Source organism: Ornithorhynchus anatinus, chromosome 2 (genome assembly GCF_004115215.2).
Source record: "Ornithorhynchus anatinus isolate Pmale09 chromosome 2, mOrnAna1.pri.v4, whole genome shotgun sequence".
Lineage (NCBI taxonomy): Eukaryota > Metazoa > Chordata > Mammalia > Monotremata > Ornithorhynchidae > Ornithorhynchus > Ornithorhynchus anatinus.
In genome coordinates, this window is record NC_041729.1 from 86751710 (window position 1) to 86772018 (window position 20309).

Here is a 20309-nt window from a genome sequence, read left to right on the forward strand (position 1 = left end):
TGGGGCAGTTACCAGAAACCCCAAGGTCATAGTGTCAAAGGCAGCTGACAGGTCGAGGAGGATCAGAATGGAGTAGAGGCCTAATAGTTTCCAAATAGTGTTCTAGCCAAAACACATAATGAAAACACACGTTATGGCCAAACTGAGTGTAGGCAGTTTTTATCCAGGAATTTTCGTTCTATTTCTGATTGTTCTAAATGCCTAGGGAAGACTTGGCTTCAGTCATCAAAAGTATATTTTTCAGATCATTTAAGAAGTGGGCCTCTTGTTTCTTTAAATAGCATTTTATGAGTAGAACAACTGACCAGTGTAACAGGAAAAGTCATTGTAGTTTTCAGAAAGCTTATATGTGGACATTTCTGAATTCCTGCCTGTTTTGAAATTTTGGTTTTAAGACAAATAATGAATAGGTGCTTTTGGGGAACATTGTTCGAAGGCAATCTGTTAAATTCAATACACAGTGTTTCTTTTAAAATTATCTGATTTTGGCAAATAGTACAGAAATAAATTTTTAGGAAGCATAATTGAACAGATAGGAGGTTAATGTTGAGACATTTCAGGATTGCAGTCTCTGATGTGGGGAGAAAGATACTAATGGTTTGCTAGAACATTGGTGTTCTTGTATGGCTGTCCAGATGCGTGATTTTCCAGCAGAGATGTGTCAGCCCTTGTTTGATTTTTGTAGTACATGGCTTTAATCAGAACTTGAAATTCCCAGGTGCTGACTCGCTTCTGATTTCAGGAAATCCCAGACAGATGATCCGGAGAGAACCGTACTTTCCTAGGTTTCCTGGCTCAGCATTATTGGATTCCCTTAGTATGTCTGAAAGGACAACAGCCGGCATAGGACACAATCAAAGTTTAGAAAATAATGAAGGGTGTGAATGCGGAATTATTGTTCCTCAAACCCTATAACAGAAAGGACAGCCGTTGGAGTTTGAGGGTGGCTGAAGCTCCTCCTTCCCCAGAAGCGGTTGCCGCCACTGCGCCCAAGGGTCGCTCTCCCTGGCCGGGCACTCCACCACCTTGGCCCACTACTTAATGGACATGGTGCCGTCTGGTCTGATGTAGCGGTAACCTCGAACAGGACACCGAGGTGGGGTCTCAGCAGCTGCAGCCGCAATGGAAAGGACTCACTGCCCCCCTGGGGAGAGCAACTGGTAGAGGGCAGGGCAAATACAAAATGACCTCTGTCCCTGTGGAGGGTGGGGGGTAGAGAAGGGAGGAGAGAGGGCACTTCCCTGTTTAGACTGTACACTTATTGCAGGCAGGGAATGTTTCTACCAGTTCTGTTGTATTGTAGTCTCCTAAATGCTTGGAACAGAGCTCTACCCATAGTAAAGGCTCAATAAATGCCATCGATCGAATGACTGGTTGCTTTAAAACCAAAACAAGAAAATACCTTTTGACTCAGAGGCGGGTAGGCTCATGAATTTTATTACCTCATCGTGTTGTACAGGACTGTTAATATTTTCAAAACAGTTAATGACCAAAAGGATCATAATGGGTTGCTAGAGAGAAAACTAGGGATGTAGTTGGAAATGTTAGGAATGGCACATAGTAATCCCTATTAGGTTTGGATGTCAAAAAAGGCAACCATCATAGTTACTTCAAGCATCTAATTGCCGCTCTGGGAAACAGTGGATTCTGGGTTGACAAATGGTCTCACTAGTAATTATTATTATAATAATAATAATGGTGGTATTTGTTAAGTGCTTACTATGTGCAAAGCACTGTTCTAAGCGCTGGGGGATACAAGGTGATCAGGTTGTCCCACGTGGGCTCACAGTTTTAATCTCCATTTTACAGATAAGGTAACTGAGGCACAGAGAAGTGAAGTGACTTGCCCAAAGTCACACAGCTGGCAAGCGGCGGAGCTGGGATTAGAACCCATTACCTCTGACTCCCAAGCCCGAGTTTTATATGCTCATGTCAAAAAATGAAGGAACTGAAACCTGCTTTCTGCATACACCTCATCAGTCAATCAGTTCATGTGCAAGGCAGTATACTAAGTGCTGGGGAGAGTTCAGTACAAAAGAATTGGTAAACACGTTCCCTTCCCGTAATGAACCTTAGAGTCTAAAGGGGAGACAGACATCGATCAGTCAATCGTATTTATTGAGTGCTTACTGTGTACAGAAAGTTGTACTAAGTGCATGGGAGAGTACAGCTGGTAAACATGTTTCATGTTTCCTGCCTGTAAGAAGCATACAGTCTAGGGGGGAGATAGATATCAATTGGTAGTATTTATTGAGCTGTTACTGTGTGCAGACTACTGTACTAAGTTCTTGAGCGAATGCAGCACAACCGAGCTATTAGACACGTTTCCTGACCATCAAGAACTTACTGTCTCGAGCGGGAGACATATTAATATAAATGAATTATGAATATGTACATAAGTGCTGTCGGGCTGAGGGTGGGATGAATATCAAGTGCTTAAAGGGTACAGATCCAAGCACATAGGGAGTGCAGACAGGAGAGGGAGTAGTGGAATTGAGGCCTTAATCAGGTGAGGCCTCTTGGAGATGTGATTTTATTAAGGCTTAAAGGTGGGGAGAGTGGTAGTCTGCCGTCTGTTGTTGGGAATTACTGCTTGACGTAGAGAGGAAGGGCAACCACTGGAGGTTTTTGAGGAATGGGAAGGCATGGCGAGGAGAGAGACAGGAGGCAGAAAAATAAGTGAGTTAGTTGCAGGAGTCAAGCTATAAGTGCCTGGACCAGCACGGTATTTGCTTATTTGGAAAAGAAGGGAGCAGACACTGGAATTGTCGTGCTGGAATTGACAGATTGAATATGGGGCTTAGAAGGAAGGGAGGAGTCTAGAGTTTGGCCAGTGTTGCAGGCTCCAGAGATAAGGAAGATGGTGGTATTGTCAAGATTAAGGGGAAAATTAGGTTGAAGAGAGGTTTGGAGAGGGAAGGTGAGTTCAGTTTTCATTCATTCAATAGTATTTATTGAGCGCTTACTATGTGCAGAGCACTGTACTAAGCGCTTGGAATGTACAAGTCAGCAACAGATAGAGATAGTCCCTGCCGTTTGACGGGCTTACAGTCTAATCAGGGAAGACAGGCAGACAAGAACAATGGCAATAAATAGAGTCAAGTTTTGGAGTTCAGCTGGCTACAGCGTGGCATCTAGCCTCACCGGGCCAAGGAGGTGGATTTGTTTCTCCCCCTTTGAATTTCCCAGATTGACATGAGTGGTTCTGGGCCGATATCACTGTCTGCCTGAACAGCAGGCTGTGTGTGAGGTGACGTCTCGGAACGTCTCTGAATGGGGAGGTGGATTTTTCTCTCCTCGTGGGTATTTTTCCAGACCAGTGTAATTGGTTTGGGGCCGAATTGAGAGGCTGAGAACCTGATCAGTATATTGAAACTTGGATGCCCATATCATTCATTGGCTTTTGGTCCCTTTAATTCAGGGATGGTGGAGTATAGTTTAGAGGGGGTTTATCATAATAATTGTGGTATTCAAGTGCTTACAGTGTGTCTGATAATAGTTCAGTTATCATCAGTGGTAGTGGTTTGGGTAGTGGTAAGTATCTGCTGTGTGTAGAGTGGTATATTAGCTGCTTGGGAGAATGTAAAGTAGTGTCCCTGTCCTTGAAAAATTTACCTGGAATGTCTTGTACTTTGCCAAATAGTAGTCTGTGGGAGATCTCTCTGGAACAGTCTCTTCATATTGTTTTGAGTCTCGTAATTGCTAGATACTGTTCAGAATGTCCACACATACATTTTCTTTCCTCTAGAAATTGAAGGCAGGTAGATGAAGACACAGGTTATTCCTAGTTAAATGGCCACTCCAGTAGAGCAGGAGGAATTATGTTATTACGGTATTCCAAATGAGGGAATAGATTGTAGGCCTCACCACATTTACTCTAATAGAATTTTGATCTGGAGCTGTTCACCCAAAATAATGATGATAATAATATGCTCACTATGCACCAAACAGTGTACTAAGTACTGGGGCAGATGTAGATAATCCGGTCCCACATGGAGCTCACAGTCTGAGGGGGGAGAACAAGTATTGAACCCCTTTTTTGCAGATGAGGGAACTGAGGCACAAAGAAGTTAAGTGACTCACCCCCAAACCACACAACAAGCAAGTGGTGGAGCTGGGCTTTGAACCCAGGTCCTCTAATTGCCAGGACTGTGCTCTTTCCACTAGGCCATACTGTTTCCCCAGAAGGGAGTAGTAGAAGCAGGGGGAAGGATCAGAACTGTCAAGCCCTCGGTTGGAAGTTTTGACAAATGAGGGAGAAATTGGATTGTAAAAAAATAGCTTAAAAAATGAGGGACGAGTGGAAGTGTGGAGGAGAATATCAAAACATGGCGTGAGATTATTGTAGAAGAATGTGTTCCATTTGAAAGAAGGAGAGTATAAAGGGAGATTGGCTAGAGTAAGGACGTGACTTTGACCGTGGGGGGTGGAGAAGTAGAAGTTCAACTAAAAATACAAAGTGATCTTGAGTGAAGGCCTATTAAGAAAGGAAAGGAGCTTGTGAATTTGAGTTGTTTACTTGCTTCCTGAAGTATGTCAAATATTTTAATCTCCAATTGATTTGTTTTTGAAAGTAATGGTGGAAGATTAATGTTTCCTCATACCTTGTAGACAAGCTAAAAATTGTTCTGCGATGACAGTAGTGACTGAAAGAAAGAAGTCATCTTGGAGAGATCAGCCAACTTTGTTATATTGTATTAGCCCAAGCACTTAGTATAGTGCTCTGTACGGAGTAAGTGCTTGATAAATATGATGGATTGATTCATCAACTGATAATCATTGACTTCCAACTTTAAAGTACTTGTCTTTTTGACCCTTTCATACAGGTCTAGTACTATTGACTCCAAATCCAAACTCAGGTGGTAGAGCCACTCTTAGAAAATGTCCAATCATATTGCCTTTGGAATTACGTAGCGAAGTCTGATGGGGAAATTCAGTTAAAATTTCAGCACCCAGAGGTTACCTGATTATCTAAATTCTCCTCAATTCCATGGGGTGAGGATATATAATGGAAGATAAATAGTCCAGGTCTCAGGAGGTTTGCCTTCCAGGCTGCCTTGAATTGTGCAAATAAAGAAATGTCACAAAACAAAAGACTCTTTAATGGTTATGTCGAAGTAAACACATTCTTTTTACTAAAGAAAGAACAGAGTTGTTAGAATACCAAGTATCTTGTGAGTCAGTTTAAAATTAAAGCCTAAATGATAATGTCTCTGTTTTTGTGGTATCAAAGAGTACTTGATCAAGGAAGTGAATTTTGAAGGGGCAGAAGGAATATCTTGAAAGTATCCATCATTATTGTTACTGGATAATAGTAATGCTTAGGAATGACTTCACCTTCACAACCATGTAAATTCAAATTAAGAAAAACTGTTGTCACTTAATGATTTATTTAGTGCTTATTGTGTGCAGAGCACTGTACTGAGCACTTGAGCGAGTAGAGTACATTAGACACAATTTCTGCCCTCAGAGAGCTTACAGTTTAGTTGGGGAGATACACATTAAAATAAATTACAGATAGGGAAATGGTAGAGTGTGAGGATAAGTGCCGTGGAGCTTGAGTGGGGTGAGTTTCAAAGTGTCAGAGTGCTTGAGTGATTTGGGGCCGGGGTGGGAAGAAAATCTAAGTGTTTAAGGGGTACAAGCAAAAGTGAGTAGGCAGACTTTGCCTCCTCTTTCTTGAAAATTTTAAGGAAAGAAATATTGCCAAATTCAATAGCCTCTACTCCATCCTAATCCTCTTTGACATCTCAACTGCCTTCAACACTGTTGACCACCCCCTTCATTTAGAAACATTATCCCGACTTGGTTGCACTGACATGGCCCTCTCCTGGTTCTCCTCCTGTCTCTGGTCACTCATTTGCAGTCTCTTCTCAGTCTCCTCCTCTGTCTCCCATCCCTTAACTGTGGAAATCCCTCAAGTCTCAGTTCTTAGTCTCCATCTATACCCACTCCCTTGGAGAACTTATTTGCTCCCATGCCTTCAACTACCATCTCTATATAGGTGGTTCCCAAATCTGCATCTCCAGCCCTGCTCTCTCTCCTTCTCTGCAGACTCGCATTTTCTCCTGCCTTCAGTACATCTCTACTTCAGATGTCCCACCGACACCTCAAACTTAACATGCCTAAAACAGAATTCCTTATCTTCCCACCCAAACCCTCTCCTCCTTGCGACTTTCCCAACATGGGAGGCAGCACTACTGTCCTTCCTGTCTCACAAGTCCATAATCTTGGTGTTATCCGCGACTCATTTCTCTTTCACTCAACTCACATATTCAATCTGTCCCCAAATCCTGACACTTCTACCTTTACAACATTGCTAAAATCTGCGCTTTCCTCTCCATCCAAACTGCTACCACATTGATCCAAGCACTTTTCCTATCGTGCCTTGATGACTGTATCAGCCTCCTTGCTGATCTCCCTGCCTCCTGTCTCTACCCACTCCAGTTCATACTTCACTCTGCTGCCAGATTCACTTTTCCTCTAAACTATTCAGTCCACGTTTCCCCACTCTAAGCAGTTGCCCATCTACCTCCGCATTAAACAGAAACTCCGTACCATTGCCTTAATCACCTTGCCCTCTCGAATCTTACCTCCCTGATCTATTACAGTCCAACACACACATTCTGCTCCTATAGCGCCAGATTACTCTCTGTGCCCTGATCTCATTTATCTAGTTGTCGACTCTCGCCACGTTCTGCCTCTGGCCTGGAACTCTCTTCCCTTTCATATCCAACAAATGTCCACTCCCCCCTACCTGCAAAGCCGTATTGAAAACACATCTCCTCCAAGAGGCCTTCCCTGACTAAGCCCTCATTTCCTTTCCTCCCAGTCCCAGCTGCATTGCCTTTGCACTAGGATTCTCACCCTTTATTCATCTCTCCCTCAGTCTCATAGTACTTATTTACATATCCATAATTTATTTTATTCTCTAGACTGTAAGTGTGTTGTGGGCCAGGAACATGTCAGCCAACTCTGGTATATTGTATTCATTCATTCAATAGTATTTATTGAGTGCTTACCATGAGCAGAGCACTGTACTAAGCGCTTGGAATGTACAAATCGGTAACAGATAGAAACAGTCCCTGACCTTTGACGGGCTTACAGTCTAATTGTACTAATCTATTGTACTCTCCCAAGTGCTTAGTACAGTGCCCTACACAGAGTAGTAGTAGTAAATGTGAATGATTAATTGACTTGCATATTTTGGGCAAGTCAAAAGAAGGGCAGTTGCCCACAGGTTATTAGAACACTGGCCAGAGCACTTTGGTGTGTTTAAGAAGGAGAAAAATTAGTAACAGGGTATTTGCAGTGATTGGGAAGCAAGGTAAACACAAATAGACATAAGATAAACATGACAAAAGGGATAGACATGAAAACCATAAGCGTAAATGTGACAGACAAAACTTTGAGCAGTATAATGAAGGACTAAGGAGTTGTTGGAGTGATTCGACTCAGTAAAGCCCAGAATGATCAGTGCTGGAAGGGCTTTGTGGAGGAATATCTTAAAAGATATTTGAAATGACTGGGATTTTGCTTGGAGAAGGGGATGGGAGGATGCTGTGGTATTAGTGGTCAGAATATAAAGAAAGTAGCAACTTCTGTAGGCATTTTCTCATTCTAGAACACTTTGGGAATAACAGTACAAGACCTGGTCACCTGACCTGATGAGTATTAATCACACATGCATATGAAAATAGCTGTCCCCGCTCCCTTTTGCCATTTCCTCAGAAACAATATTCAGTTCATTTCAGCTCACAACTCAAGAAATGAGCATTTTAGAGGTCCAGAAAATAGATGTCTGAGTCTCTAAAGGCAAGTGCTTGAAGTTAATGTCAGTTGTCAAGCGTTTTGTCATCAAGGTGGACAGCTGGCAGAGAAGAAAAAAATTACCATTTAATTAATGGGGATAGTGAGATAAAGAAAGGTTAAAAGTGATTTGCCTCAAAGTCAGTGGTAAAATGGTAAAGGAACCCAGGTTCCTGGACAGCCATTATTCTGAATGTTTCAGAGGGCAGTACTTGTGGCTTCAACTCTTTTATATTGTACTCTCCCAAGCACTTAGTATAGTGCTCTTCAAACAATAAGAGCTCAATAAATTTAATTGAGTCAAAATATAAAAAAAATGGTCAATAGCTTCATATTATACCAATGTATCTTTCTGCTTAGTGTATATAGACTGTAAACTCCTTGAGGGCAGTGATTTTGCAGTCTAAATCTTCTGTCCTCTCCCAGGCCCTTCATATAGTGCACTGCACACAGAAGATGCTCAATCAGGCTACTGATTATTAATATAAATTTTATTATAGTATGGAATTCTTCTTAACTTCTGGTCTTTCGCATTTTATTTTCACTTGTGCTGAATATTGTTTACATATGAAGGTGTAAATTCATGTTTTTGGACCTTTTCTTTAACTGTAGTGATAAAAAGGTATCTTCTATGTTTTCTTGTTGTTTTCTCTCTTACCGTTTACACATTTTTGTTTCTTAGAGCATTCGGATTTATTTCAAATAAGCCTACTACTTCCTTGGAGTGGTTGAGCTTCTGTTCTTTGAATTCTTAGTGGTCTGTGATTCAGCGCTTGGGTTCAAGCTCAGACATGCAGGTAGACACTCACTTGGGGTCAGTGTGTATTATGCCTGTGTAAGCATTCCTGTTTTGCCCCTCACCCTAGCTATGGTTGCTCTGGTCACAACCTCGGCCTCCCCCCGACCAGGCTCCCCCCACCCCCCCGTCAGTCATTACCTTTGGCAGCTGGGCAGTTGGTCAAGTCACTTCACTTCTCTGTGCCTCAGTTGCCTCTTCTCTAAAATGGGGATTACAATTGTGAGCCCCAAGTGGGACAGGGACTGTCCAGCCTGATTACCTTGTATCGACCTCAGCACTTAGAACAGTGCTTAAGCCCTTAACAAATACCACTTAAAAAAATTGGTAACATCCTCTCTGTGCTAGAAGTTCCGGTTGCATTCAGGGAAGGGTTTTGTTTTGCTGTCTGTCTCCCCCTTTTAAACTGAGCAAATTACTGGGCAGGGATTGTCTCTATCTGTTGCTGAATTGTACATTCCAAGCGCTTAGTACAGTGCTCTGCATACAGTAAGTGCTCAATAAATACGATTGAATAAATGAATGGTAAGGAATTGAAGAGAGCAGTGTGTTTCAGCTGCTCTTCAGGTTGCTCTCCCCATTCTCTTCATCATCCGCTTCTGCTACCATTTTGTAGGTGGGTAATAAAAACTTCCTTTGTTCTCTTTGGAGGTTCAGAAGCTGAAAGAACCCCAGGGCTACGGGCTGGTATAAGTTTTCATTCCCTCTTGGTCTATTTGGAATGCTCGGGGTTCTTAGATATGGGAATGGTTTGTGCCGAATCACTGGACAGTTTGGTTTTAGGAGACCAACCAGTTCCAGAATATGGAGTCCAAGTGTATTATGAGAGAAAAGTACAGGTGGATTACTCTCAGTGGCAGATTGAGGGGTACAGAATGTTTCCTTTCCAGGTCACTGGTTTGAATGTGCTGCAAACCACACAGTACATGGTAACCCTTTATCCCTTCTATTCTCTGGCTATTAGTCTCTTGTGAAAATACGAGTGAGTAATATCAGCAGAGCAATTGAAGCAGGATGAAAAGACACAGTGTTCCCTCTCGGCTAGGAATCATTACAGCCAAGGGTGTAGTTGTTTGGGCAGTGGGGGCAAGTTTGTGCAGCTGCTGCCTATTATTTACCTGTTCTGTGGATAAACAGAATAGTAGTGTTGTCTGTCATTCTTTCTAAGTCGAGTGTAAAAATATTTCTTCCATTTTTAGCTGTTATTGCTTCTCCAGATAGATGACATAGCTCATTAAGAGAAGTTTGCTAGTCATTCTCTTCTTGCTCTTCCTTTACGTGTTCAAGTTTTGAACCTTCAATTATTAGTCATGGTCATTTACCACCCCACAGGCTCCTCTTCCAACTTTTTAAGCCATTTTGATCCCTTTCTCACACTCCTCATTCTCCATCCCTACACTGATTCTTGGGAACGTCACAATCCATTTGGATGTCCCTGACAATCCTTCCACTGTCCACCTTCTCTTTCTCCTCTACTCCATTCATTCGTTCAGTCGTATTTATTGAGTGCTTACTGTGGGGAGAGCACTGTACTAAGCCCTTGGAGAGAGTACAATACAACAGTAAGCACCCACATTCCCTGCCCACAACGGCCTTGCAGTTTAGGGGGGAGAAGACATTAATATAAATAAATAAATTACAGATATATACATAGGTGTTGTGGGCTTGGGAGAGGGGACGAACAAAAGAGAAAAGGAAGCTTAGTTGGGGAATGCCTCTTGGAGGAGATGTACCTTCAATAAGGCTTTGAAGGAGGGGAGAGTAATCACCTGTCGGATTTGAGGAGGGAGGGCATTCCAGGCCAGAGGCAGAACTTGGGCAAGGGGTTGGCGTCGAGATAGATAAGATCGAAGTACAGTGAGAAGGTTAACATTAGAGGAGAGAAGTGTGCAGGGTGGATTGTAGTAGAAGAATAGCGAGGTGAGGTAGGAGGGACTAAGGTGATTGAGTGCTTTAAAGCCAATGGTGAGGAGCTTTTGTTTGATGCAGAAGTGGGTGGGCAACCTCTGGAATTTTTGAGGAGTGGGGAAGAATTTCTGAACATTTCTGTAGAAAAATGATCCAGACAGCAGAGTGAAGTATGGACTAGAGTGGGGAGAGATAGGAGGCTGGGAGATCAGCAAGAAGACTGGTGCAGTAATCCAGGTGGGATAGGATAAGTGATTGTAATATTAAGGTAGTTTGGATGGAGAGGGCAGGGCGGATCTGAGGGATGTCATAAAAGTGTGACCAACAAGATTTAGTGATGGATTGAATATGTGGGTTGAATGAGAGAGGAGACAAGGATAATGCCAAGGTTACAGGCTTGTGAAACAGGAAGGATACTCCAGTGACCTCCTGCTTCACCCCACCTCACACACTCACCATCTTGGGCACACACCTGCCCTTATAATCTCTAGTGAATGTACAATCTCTGCCCTCATCAATTTTGAAATCCCATTGTCAGACCACAATCTCCTCACCTACTCTCTTTCCCGTAATTCTGTCGTTCTCTCTGCCATGGACCTCCATTCTTTTTACTGTCTCCAGTATTCTAAAGCCATGTTACCCCATTTGATCTCCCTACCCACACTGCCTTCTCTTGACACGCTCTAAACTACCCTCTCCCTTTAACTCAACTCCCTTCCTGCCCTGTCCCTCTGTAGGTCTTGTAGAACTAACCCGCAATCCTGGATCCCCTCCATAGTACACTTTGTCCACTCCTGTGCCCCAGCTTTGGAGCGTTGTTGGTAGAATTCCAGACATTTCTCTGAGCTCGTTCATTCTTATCTGCTTCAGAATGATCCTCTCCACTGCCTGACGACAATACTTTCCCTTCCTAATTCACTCCCATACCCACTGCCCCTGACACCAGCTGTTCCAGATGTTTAGCTTCCTCAAACCTCCTGTTCTGCCCCCCGGCACTATCTCTTTCCCCTAATGACCTGGCTACCCACTTCATCAACAAAATTGAAACCATCAGGCATGACTTCCCTAAAATCTCCCCTGCTCCTCTCCAATCCTGCCCTCCCCACCCCCCTTCAACTCGCCCAGTGTTTCCTGTGGGAACTCAAGGTGAAATCTCTCACTTCCTCTTTAAATCTTCCCCTTCTCCCCTCCACCTATGCTTCTGACCTCATCCTTTCATACTTTTAAAAATACTTGTCCCCTCTCTTCTTCCCTCCTTGACTGCTATCTTCAACTGTTCACTTTCCAGTGGCTTCTTCCCCACTGCTTTCAAACATTCCCTCCCCAAATTAAGCCCTCTTTCCCCGATCACTCTCCCTGCTGCGCCATCTATGCACTTTGATTCTTTGACCATTGGGCATTTGATATTATCCCCACCCTCAACCCCACAGTTCTTTTGTTTATATCTTTAAATTATATATTATAAACTATTTATAAAATCTCCTCCTCTAGACTTTAAGCTCACTGGAGACAGGGAACATGCCTGCTAATTCTGTTGTATTGTCCTCTCCCAAGCTTAGTACAGTGCTGTGCATATAGTAAATACTCATATACCATTGACTGATTGATTAGGCACTCAGTAAAAACACTATTGATGTGTTAGAAAAGCCAGCAGGGCTAATTCTTATTAAGAAGGTTTTGTGAGGTTGGATTTGGGTTCTGTGATGTGTATATATTTATATTTTTATATATATTTATATCTCTCCTCATTGTGGGCAGGGAATGTGTCCAGCAACCGTGTTGTACTGTACTCTCCCAAATGCTTAGTACAGTGCTGTTCACCCAGTGAGTGCTCAGTAAATACCATTTATTGATTTGTCCTGGATAGATCGTGAATAGAATAAGTGTAGGATTGGAAAGAGGGAAATGGTGTCCTAATGGTGTCCTTAGGATGTCCCTAAGAATACACTCGGTCATAGGACCAATCCATAGAGTCTATGTTTCCTGAGCTCTTGAACCCAGGATGGACCAGGGCCAAGCCCAGCCAGACTGCGTTCCCTGCATTAACCTGCTCCTTTCACATATGCTCGATCACTCCTTTGGGCTGTGGACATGTGGTATTGCCATTCAGAGGTGAAGTCACCCACCACTTAGGAATCCTCTTGTGACTACTTCCAGTTTGGTGTGGCCTGGGTGAGATCTGGACACCACAGTCCAGAAGCTTTCATCTGGCTGGCCCCAGAGGCCTGGACTGGGCCATGATATGGCCGAGCTAGTTTCCAGGGTCCACATTTCCCCAGGGAAATCCCAGGTAAGGCCCCGCCTGACTTGACAGCTGGAGCCCATGGGGTTTGGCAGGACTGGAGTGAACTCAGGAATGCAAAAATTCTAGCACATGCAGACCCACTGCATGCCAGAATCGGGGGGTGGGCTGCCTGGAAGGATTCTGGGGCAAGTGTCCTGCCAAGGCAGGAGTTGTCCCTGGAATAAGGGAAGTGGGAGATGGTCTGCTTCTGTACAAATGTAAACTCTAGGGCAGGGTCTGGGTCTTTTATTGTATGTTCCCCAGCACCTTGTGCAGGGGTTCCTACATAAGTAGATGCTCAGTAGAAGCAGCATGGCCTAGTGGATAGAGCATGGGCCTGGAAGTCAGAAGGACCTGGATAATAATTATAGTATTTGTTAAGCACTTACTATGTGCCAAGCGCTGTTCTAAGCACTGGGGTAGATAATGATGATGATGATGATGATGTTGGTATTTGTTAAGCGCTTACTAGGTGCCGAGCACTGTTCTAAGCGCTGGGGTAGACACAGGGGAATCAGGTTGTCCCACATGGGGCTCACAGTCTTAATCCCCATTTTGCAGATGAGGTAACTGAGGCACAGAGAAGTTAAGTGACTCGCCCACAGTCACACAGCTGACAAGTGGCAGAGCCGGGAGTCGAACTCATGACCTCTGACTCCGAAGCCCAGGCTCTTTCCACTGAGCCACTCATTCCTCCTCAAGGTAATCAGGTTGTCCCACGTGGAGCTCACACTCTTAATCCCTGTTTTACAGATGAGGGAACTGAGGCCCAGAGAAGAGAAGTGCCTTGCCCATTGTCACACAGCAGACAAGTGGCGGAGCTGGGATTAGAACTGTGACCTCCAGGCCCATGCTCTGTCCCCTAAACCATGTTGCTACTCCTTACCATAATCCCAGCTCTGCCGTTTGTCTGTTGGGTGACCTCTGTGCCTGTTCCCTCATCTGTAAAATGAGGATTATTCATTCAATTGCATTTATTGAGTATTTACTGTGTGCACAGCATTGTACTAAGCGCTTGGAATGCACAGTTTGGCAACAGATAGAGACAATCCCTGCCCAACAACTGGCTCACAGTCTAAAAATTAAGACTGTGAGCCCCATGTGGGGCAGGGATTGTCCAACCTGTCAACCTTGTATCTAGCCCAGCGTTTAGTACAGTTAGGCACATAGTAAGCCCTTAACAATACCATTTAAAATAAATAAATAAGTGCTGTCTGATGGATAGAGATGATGTGGAGAACTGAAAGCAGAGAGAGGGGTCATGGAAAAATGACAGTAATAGGCTTCCAAGAAATTAATTGGCAGGGTAGGAGGAATCATGAAAGTGTTTTTTAAATTGTTGGGGAAACTTATTAAGAACTGGGTGAGTTGTGCTGAAAATATATTTTATTTATAAGTTATTTCAATTGATGGTACTATCACATATATTCTTTATGCACAACTAGCTGGAGTAGAGGGGAATGTGGATTTACCTCCCTGCCTCCAAAAGAAGCAGCGAGGCCTAGTGGAAAGAACATGGATCTGGGAGTCCAAAGACCTAGGTTCTATTCCTGACTCCACCACTTGTCTGCTGTGTGTCTCTGGGCAAGTCATTTCATCTGGAAAATGGGGATTAAGATTGAGAGTCCCATCTGGTACAGACACTGTGTCCAACCTGATCTTCTTTTATCTACCCCAAGGCTTAATATAGTGCCTGGCAACAGTAAGTGTTTAACAAATACCATTAAAAAAAAGCGAAGTAAAAAAAATCATTTCTTCCTGTTGGCAAATGATAGGGGAAGGGAAAGTATTTTCTCCCATATTGAAAGTTTGAAGAGAAAAAAAGATAAAATTGAATAGGACTTCTATTCAGGGATGAAAAAAATATTGGGATAGATGGTATATTGTAGTTTTGATACAGTCTAGTAGATAGATTAGTTTAAATCTAATCTGAGTGTCAGGATTTAAAATAGTAACTTGACCCCGGAAACATAGACGTTGAGTGTTTTGGGTTTTACTCTTTTATAGATTCCATACCTGGATCTAGTAATAGATTAAAGCTGTGCTCAAGGGTGTGTTGATGCTATTTCAGCCCTGTTGGGAAAATGCAAAAGGCAAATGAACTAAATGCACCTCGAAACAGTTATGATTGAGTGGGTTCATGCAATTTGCCTTTTAGCAAGGTTCAAAATGGCTGAAAACAGAGGTGAAAAATGACTGTTGTTCATACCCCACGTAGACTGAAGCCAACAAGGGTGGAGTATCCTGATGCAGTGTTGGTGATGTGGCATTATGTCAGTGTTGACGCCGTGCCATCTTGCTTTGCCCCTTGGTAGGCCTCACGCCAGGTACCGTTCTTTCAGTTTACTGGGCTCAGAGAAGGTTAGCATGTTATGCAAGACCTTTTAGGCTAAGGCTATCCTTTCCCACCTGTTCGAAGTTTTTTGCTGACTTATGCCTACATTTAACCACCGCCTTCACCCACCCTCTTCCTGTAATTCTTTCCGTTCCACATGGGCTCACAAATGAAAGATTTCCCAGGGAGTTTTAGGCCCTCTGCCCATTGTTTGGTGAGGCCCATTTTATTTACCATCCATATTATATGTATAAAATTCTAATAGGATACTTTCTCTTTTTTCCTTTCTTAATGGTCGTTAAGTGCCTACTATGCACGAGGTTCTGTACTAAGCACTGGGGTAGCTACGAGCTAATCAGTTTGGGGACAGTCCATGTCTTAGATGGGGCTCACAGTCTTAATCCCCATTTTACAGATGAGGTAACAGGCACAGAAGTTAAATGACTTGCTCAAGGTCAAACAGCAGATCAGTGATGGAGCCAAGAATAGCACCTAGGTCCTTCTGACTCCCAGGCCTGTGCTTTTTCCACCAGGCCACACTCCTTCTTTCCTGTGGGCCTGTCCCCAGGGTGAAATGCCAATCATGTCTGCCTTGGCACATGGAAAGGCAGTGCCTACTCTCTTCCATGCTTTGGCAAAGGGCCCTCTGTCTTTTTTATCACCCTGGGGAATACAGAGAATCCTGATAGGAGTTTAGTCAGCCCCTGGGCCCGAAGCAGGACATAACTTCTGTCTTCTCTGCTAACTCTGGTTTCTGGATTGGGAGAAACTACTCAGAACTACCTTTTGTCACTCTCCTCTTGGCGATATTCCACTACTGGTTGAATAAAATACCCAGTTGCATACTGTTCTCAATGTATCTTCTTCTTATCAAACCATCTGCAGTAGACCAGTTCACTATCTGGGTCGGTGTGAAAATGGGCTAAGTCATTAGTAGCGCTCCTCTTTGCATGCATTCTTATCAGTGGCAAATTTAGGTGTGAATTTGAAAAAGCAGAAAATTGGTTTTCATTACAAAAGGTGTCTGGAAAGCAGCATCACAGTATTGTCTGTACCTGTGTACTTTCATGTCCAGAACTTCAAAGTCAGCTTAGAATCTAAATTCCATCTGTGAAACTTCCTTTCCTTCCATGTGTATGGGCAAAACATCAAGAAGCCAGACACTATTACTGGGGCATCTGTGGGCTGGGTCTTTATCCTTCACTATTTTCAGGTCTTTGATTCATGTAGATGGTCTCTTTAGAACCAGGCATCTGCATAGAGAGCACATATCTTTTGGTTGCTCTTCAAGACAGAATCCAAGTTTTCTGCCTATGCCCTCGAGTCTGCTCCCAGACGAAGCAGCTCTTTTGCTAAATGCCTATTGGAGCCGGGACAGCATCATCTGGAAGAACTCACCAGAATCTGGACTAGTCTACCCCTGCACCTCCCCATCCAAGGCTAATTTCAGCCTTAAAGCCATCCCTCTGAGTAATCGAAGGCAAAGTTCTTATCTCTCCTAGTCTGGCTTTTCCCCTCTCTCCCCTTACACCCTCTGTGCCTTGGGGAAATTTTTAATCTCTGGGTTTGGTTCTGGCCTTGTAATTCTACAAGGCTGTGTAATCTCTGGACTCATTCAAAAGCATTTGATCCTTTCAGCAGTCCACTTAAATGGTCCTGTCCTTTTGACTTGATGTCGAACCTTTGAATAACAAGGTGACCCAGAGCAACATTTGGTTTCATCCTATCATGCTGTAGTTATTTGGTGGCAGTTTTTTCCAAGTGTTGGACAAGCTAGCCCGTGATTCTGTTCTACTTCTATACAAACTAATGGCCATTCAACTAGGCAGTGGAAATGGTGAGAAGGTATGTAAGAAGCTAATTCACTGACCAGAAAATATCCTTTTCTAATATAATGTTGAGCATCACCTCCACTTGTCAGCTGTGTGACTGTGGGCAAGTCACTTCACTTCTTGGTGCCTCAGTTACCTCATCTGTAAAATGGGGATTAAGACTGTGAGCCCCACGTGGGACATCCTGATTCCCCTGAGTCTACCCCAGCACTTAGAACAGTGCTCGGCACATAGTAAGCGCTTAACAAATACCAACATTAAATTAAATTTAATAATAATAATGTTGGTATTTGTTGAGTGCTTACTATGTGCAGAGCACTGTTCTAAGCGCTGGGGTAGACATAGGGGAATCAGGTTGTCCCACGTGGGGCTCACAGTCTTAATCCCCATTTTACAGATGAGGGAACTGAGGCACAGAGAAGTGAAGTGACTTGCCCACAGTCACACAGCTGACAAGTGGCAGAGCTGGGATTCGAACTCATGAGCCCTGACTCCAAAGCCCATGCTCTTTCCACTGCGCCACGCTGCTTCTTTAAAACACTTTTAAAACACTTAGTACTGAAGATTGAAAAATCCAAAAGAAGCCAACCCAAAACCATTTAAAAATCATACCTAATAGTAACTAACTTCCTGCTGCAGTTAATCATTGCTGCCTTATCAGACTTACCACATTGGTTACTTTTCTGAATGATTTTTGTTTAGTTGTCTGGATGTAAGTAGGCTTTTCTAAAAGGTTTTGTATTTTCAGTAATAGGCTGTTTCTGGTACAGGATGGAGGCTATAGATTTTGCATTGTTTATTTTTGCAAGTAATGATTTTCTTTTATGTTATGTGTAACAGGAAAGGAAAAATATTGTTTCTCAAGGAATTTTGTTCTTTAGAGTCTGAGTTTGGAAATTCTATTTCAATATCTTTTAAGCGGGCGTGAAAGTAGAATCGTAATTCTCTACCCCAGAATTATACTACTTACATATTTTAAGTATATTCCTAGACCTTTGATGTCCATATCAGTCAATGGTGTTTATTGGCATTTCCCTTCTTTTGAAGCCCACATCATCCAACTCGACTACCCACTCCAATTCCTAGTCATGGTCTTCTACCGCTCCCCACCCTCCCCCAACTATCTGAACCATTTCAGTCCCTTCTCACATTCCTTCTCTCTTACTCCATCCCTGCATTATTGATCCTTGAGCACTTTAGAATCGATGTGGATGTCCCCAACCACCCCTCCATTGTCCGTTTCATCTCGGTCCTCAACTCTAAAAACTTCCTGTACCTCCCCACCTCAGTTACTCACCAACCTGGACACATACATAATTCATCATCTCTAATCACTGTACAAACTACGCATATCAGCTCTGCAATACCTCTATCAGACCACAACCTCCTCATCTGCTCTCTCTCCCCCACACCCACTCCCTACAAATCTGCCTTGTTCCCACAAAGAGATCTCCGATCTCCTGACCCCCCTCCAGTATTCTAAAGTGATCATGCCCCATTTGGTCTATATACCGAAACACCTGACACAAAAATCGTTGCCCTCAACAATGCTGTTTCTACTGAACTCCAACTTTCTTCCTCCCCTACATCTCCACTGGGCTCGTACCACTAATCCACAACCCTGGATCTCTTCCAGATTATGCTTCTTTGGCTTCTGTGCCAGAGCTGCCGCTGGCAGAAATCCAGACAACTGGCTGACCTTGTCCAGCTCAAATTCATCCTTACCTGCTCTAATTCTGCTCTTTCATTCATTCAGTTCATTCAGTCACATATATTGAGCATTTACTGTGTGCAGAGCGCTGAACTAGGTGCTTGGAAAGTACAGTTCACCACTCTCCTCTCTCCGCAGTGGAGTGTCCTCTCCACTGCTCGATAACAATACTTCTCCATAGTTATTGACACCCATACCAATTGCCTGCACCAGCTGTTCCAGACCTTTAATTCCCCCCTCAAACCTCCTGTCCCCCCCATCTCTTTCCTCTATTGACCTGGCCACCTACCTTATTGATAAAATTGTAACCATCAGAGGTGATTTCCGTAAAATCTGTTCCTCTCCAGTCCCTCCCACAGCTTGTGCCCTCTTTGACTCTCCCAGTTTTCCCAGCAGCATCTCAAGAGGTGATCTCTCACCTATTCTCAAAATCTGCCCCCTCCACTTGCACCTCTGACCCCATCCTTTCAAAACTTATCGACATACTTGTCCCTTCCCTCCCCTTTCCTGATCACTATCTTCAACCATTCACTTTCCAGTGGCAGCTTCCTCACTGGTTTCAAACATGCTGGTGCATCCCCTATCTAAAAAAAAATACTCTTGACCCCACAGCTCCCTCCAGTTATCACCCCTTAGCCCTCCTAACATTCCTCTCCAAAGTCCTTGAGGGAGTTGTCCACACCCGCTACCTCCACTTCCTCTCCTCCAATTCTCTCCTTCATCCCCTCCAATCTGGTTTCCACCCCTTCAAAGAGAAACAATCTAATCAGTGAGATAGGTGATGACAAAATATTTACATGTAGGAAGGAGGAAGATACGGGGTTACCACTGGTAATAGCCTATTGGAAGGACAAATAATTGGATGCATTGATGAATTGTCATTTATTCAATCATATTTATTAAGCGCTTACTATGTGCAGAACACTGCACATGAATTTCTTTACATGTAAGTGTTGTGACTATAAATAAAACTGCAGAAGATGACCATTGGAATGAAATGGCTTGGAATGGTGGAATTTAACTGGAAAATGCTTTGTAGAGGAGGTGGGATTTGAGGAGTGATTTTGAAGATGGGCAAAGCGTGGGTTTGGTGGATTTGGACCATTGATCAGCACAATCAACATTAGGTTCTGATGCGGAAAGCAGGAATGATAAAAGCATTGAAGATTGGTGATGGAACGATAGATGGTTATGAAGCAATTCTGCTAGAATATACTGAGTAGACAAGCTTCCTTTTCAGATTCTGAAGAATCGTTCTCTCATCATCTCAATCTGATTGATTGAGCCCTTAATTGGAACGTGCTATTTCCTAAGCATCCCTGTAGACTAGTACATTTTTTATTTTTAGTGAAGTCAGAAAAATTGGCATACAATAAAATTAAAGAAGGGGGTGAATTTGGGATATATAGGAAATTAACTCCCTTAAAACATCAAAAAAAATGTTGGATTTTTTAAGGGTTTGTGTTAAGTGATTACTGTGTGCCAGGCACTTTGCTAAGCACTGGGGTAGATACAAGCTATCAGGTTGGAAACAATCCATGTCCTACATGGGGGCAAAGTCTTGATCCCCATTTTACAAGTGAGTTACTGAGGTACAGAGAAATTAAGTGATTTGCTCAAGGTCACACAGTAGG

The 20309-nt window shown here is 43.3% G+C and overlaps 1 protein-coding gene across 1 annotated transcript in view; it reads left to right on the plus strand.

The window, feature by feature from the left end:
* The window catches only part of REPS1 (RALBP1 associated Eps domain containing 1), a 94601-nt gene that overhangs the window by 16509 nt on the left and 57783 nt on the right, over positions 1 to 20309 (plus strand).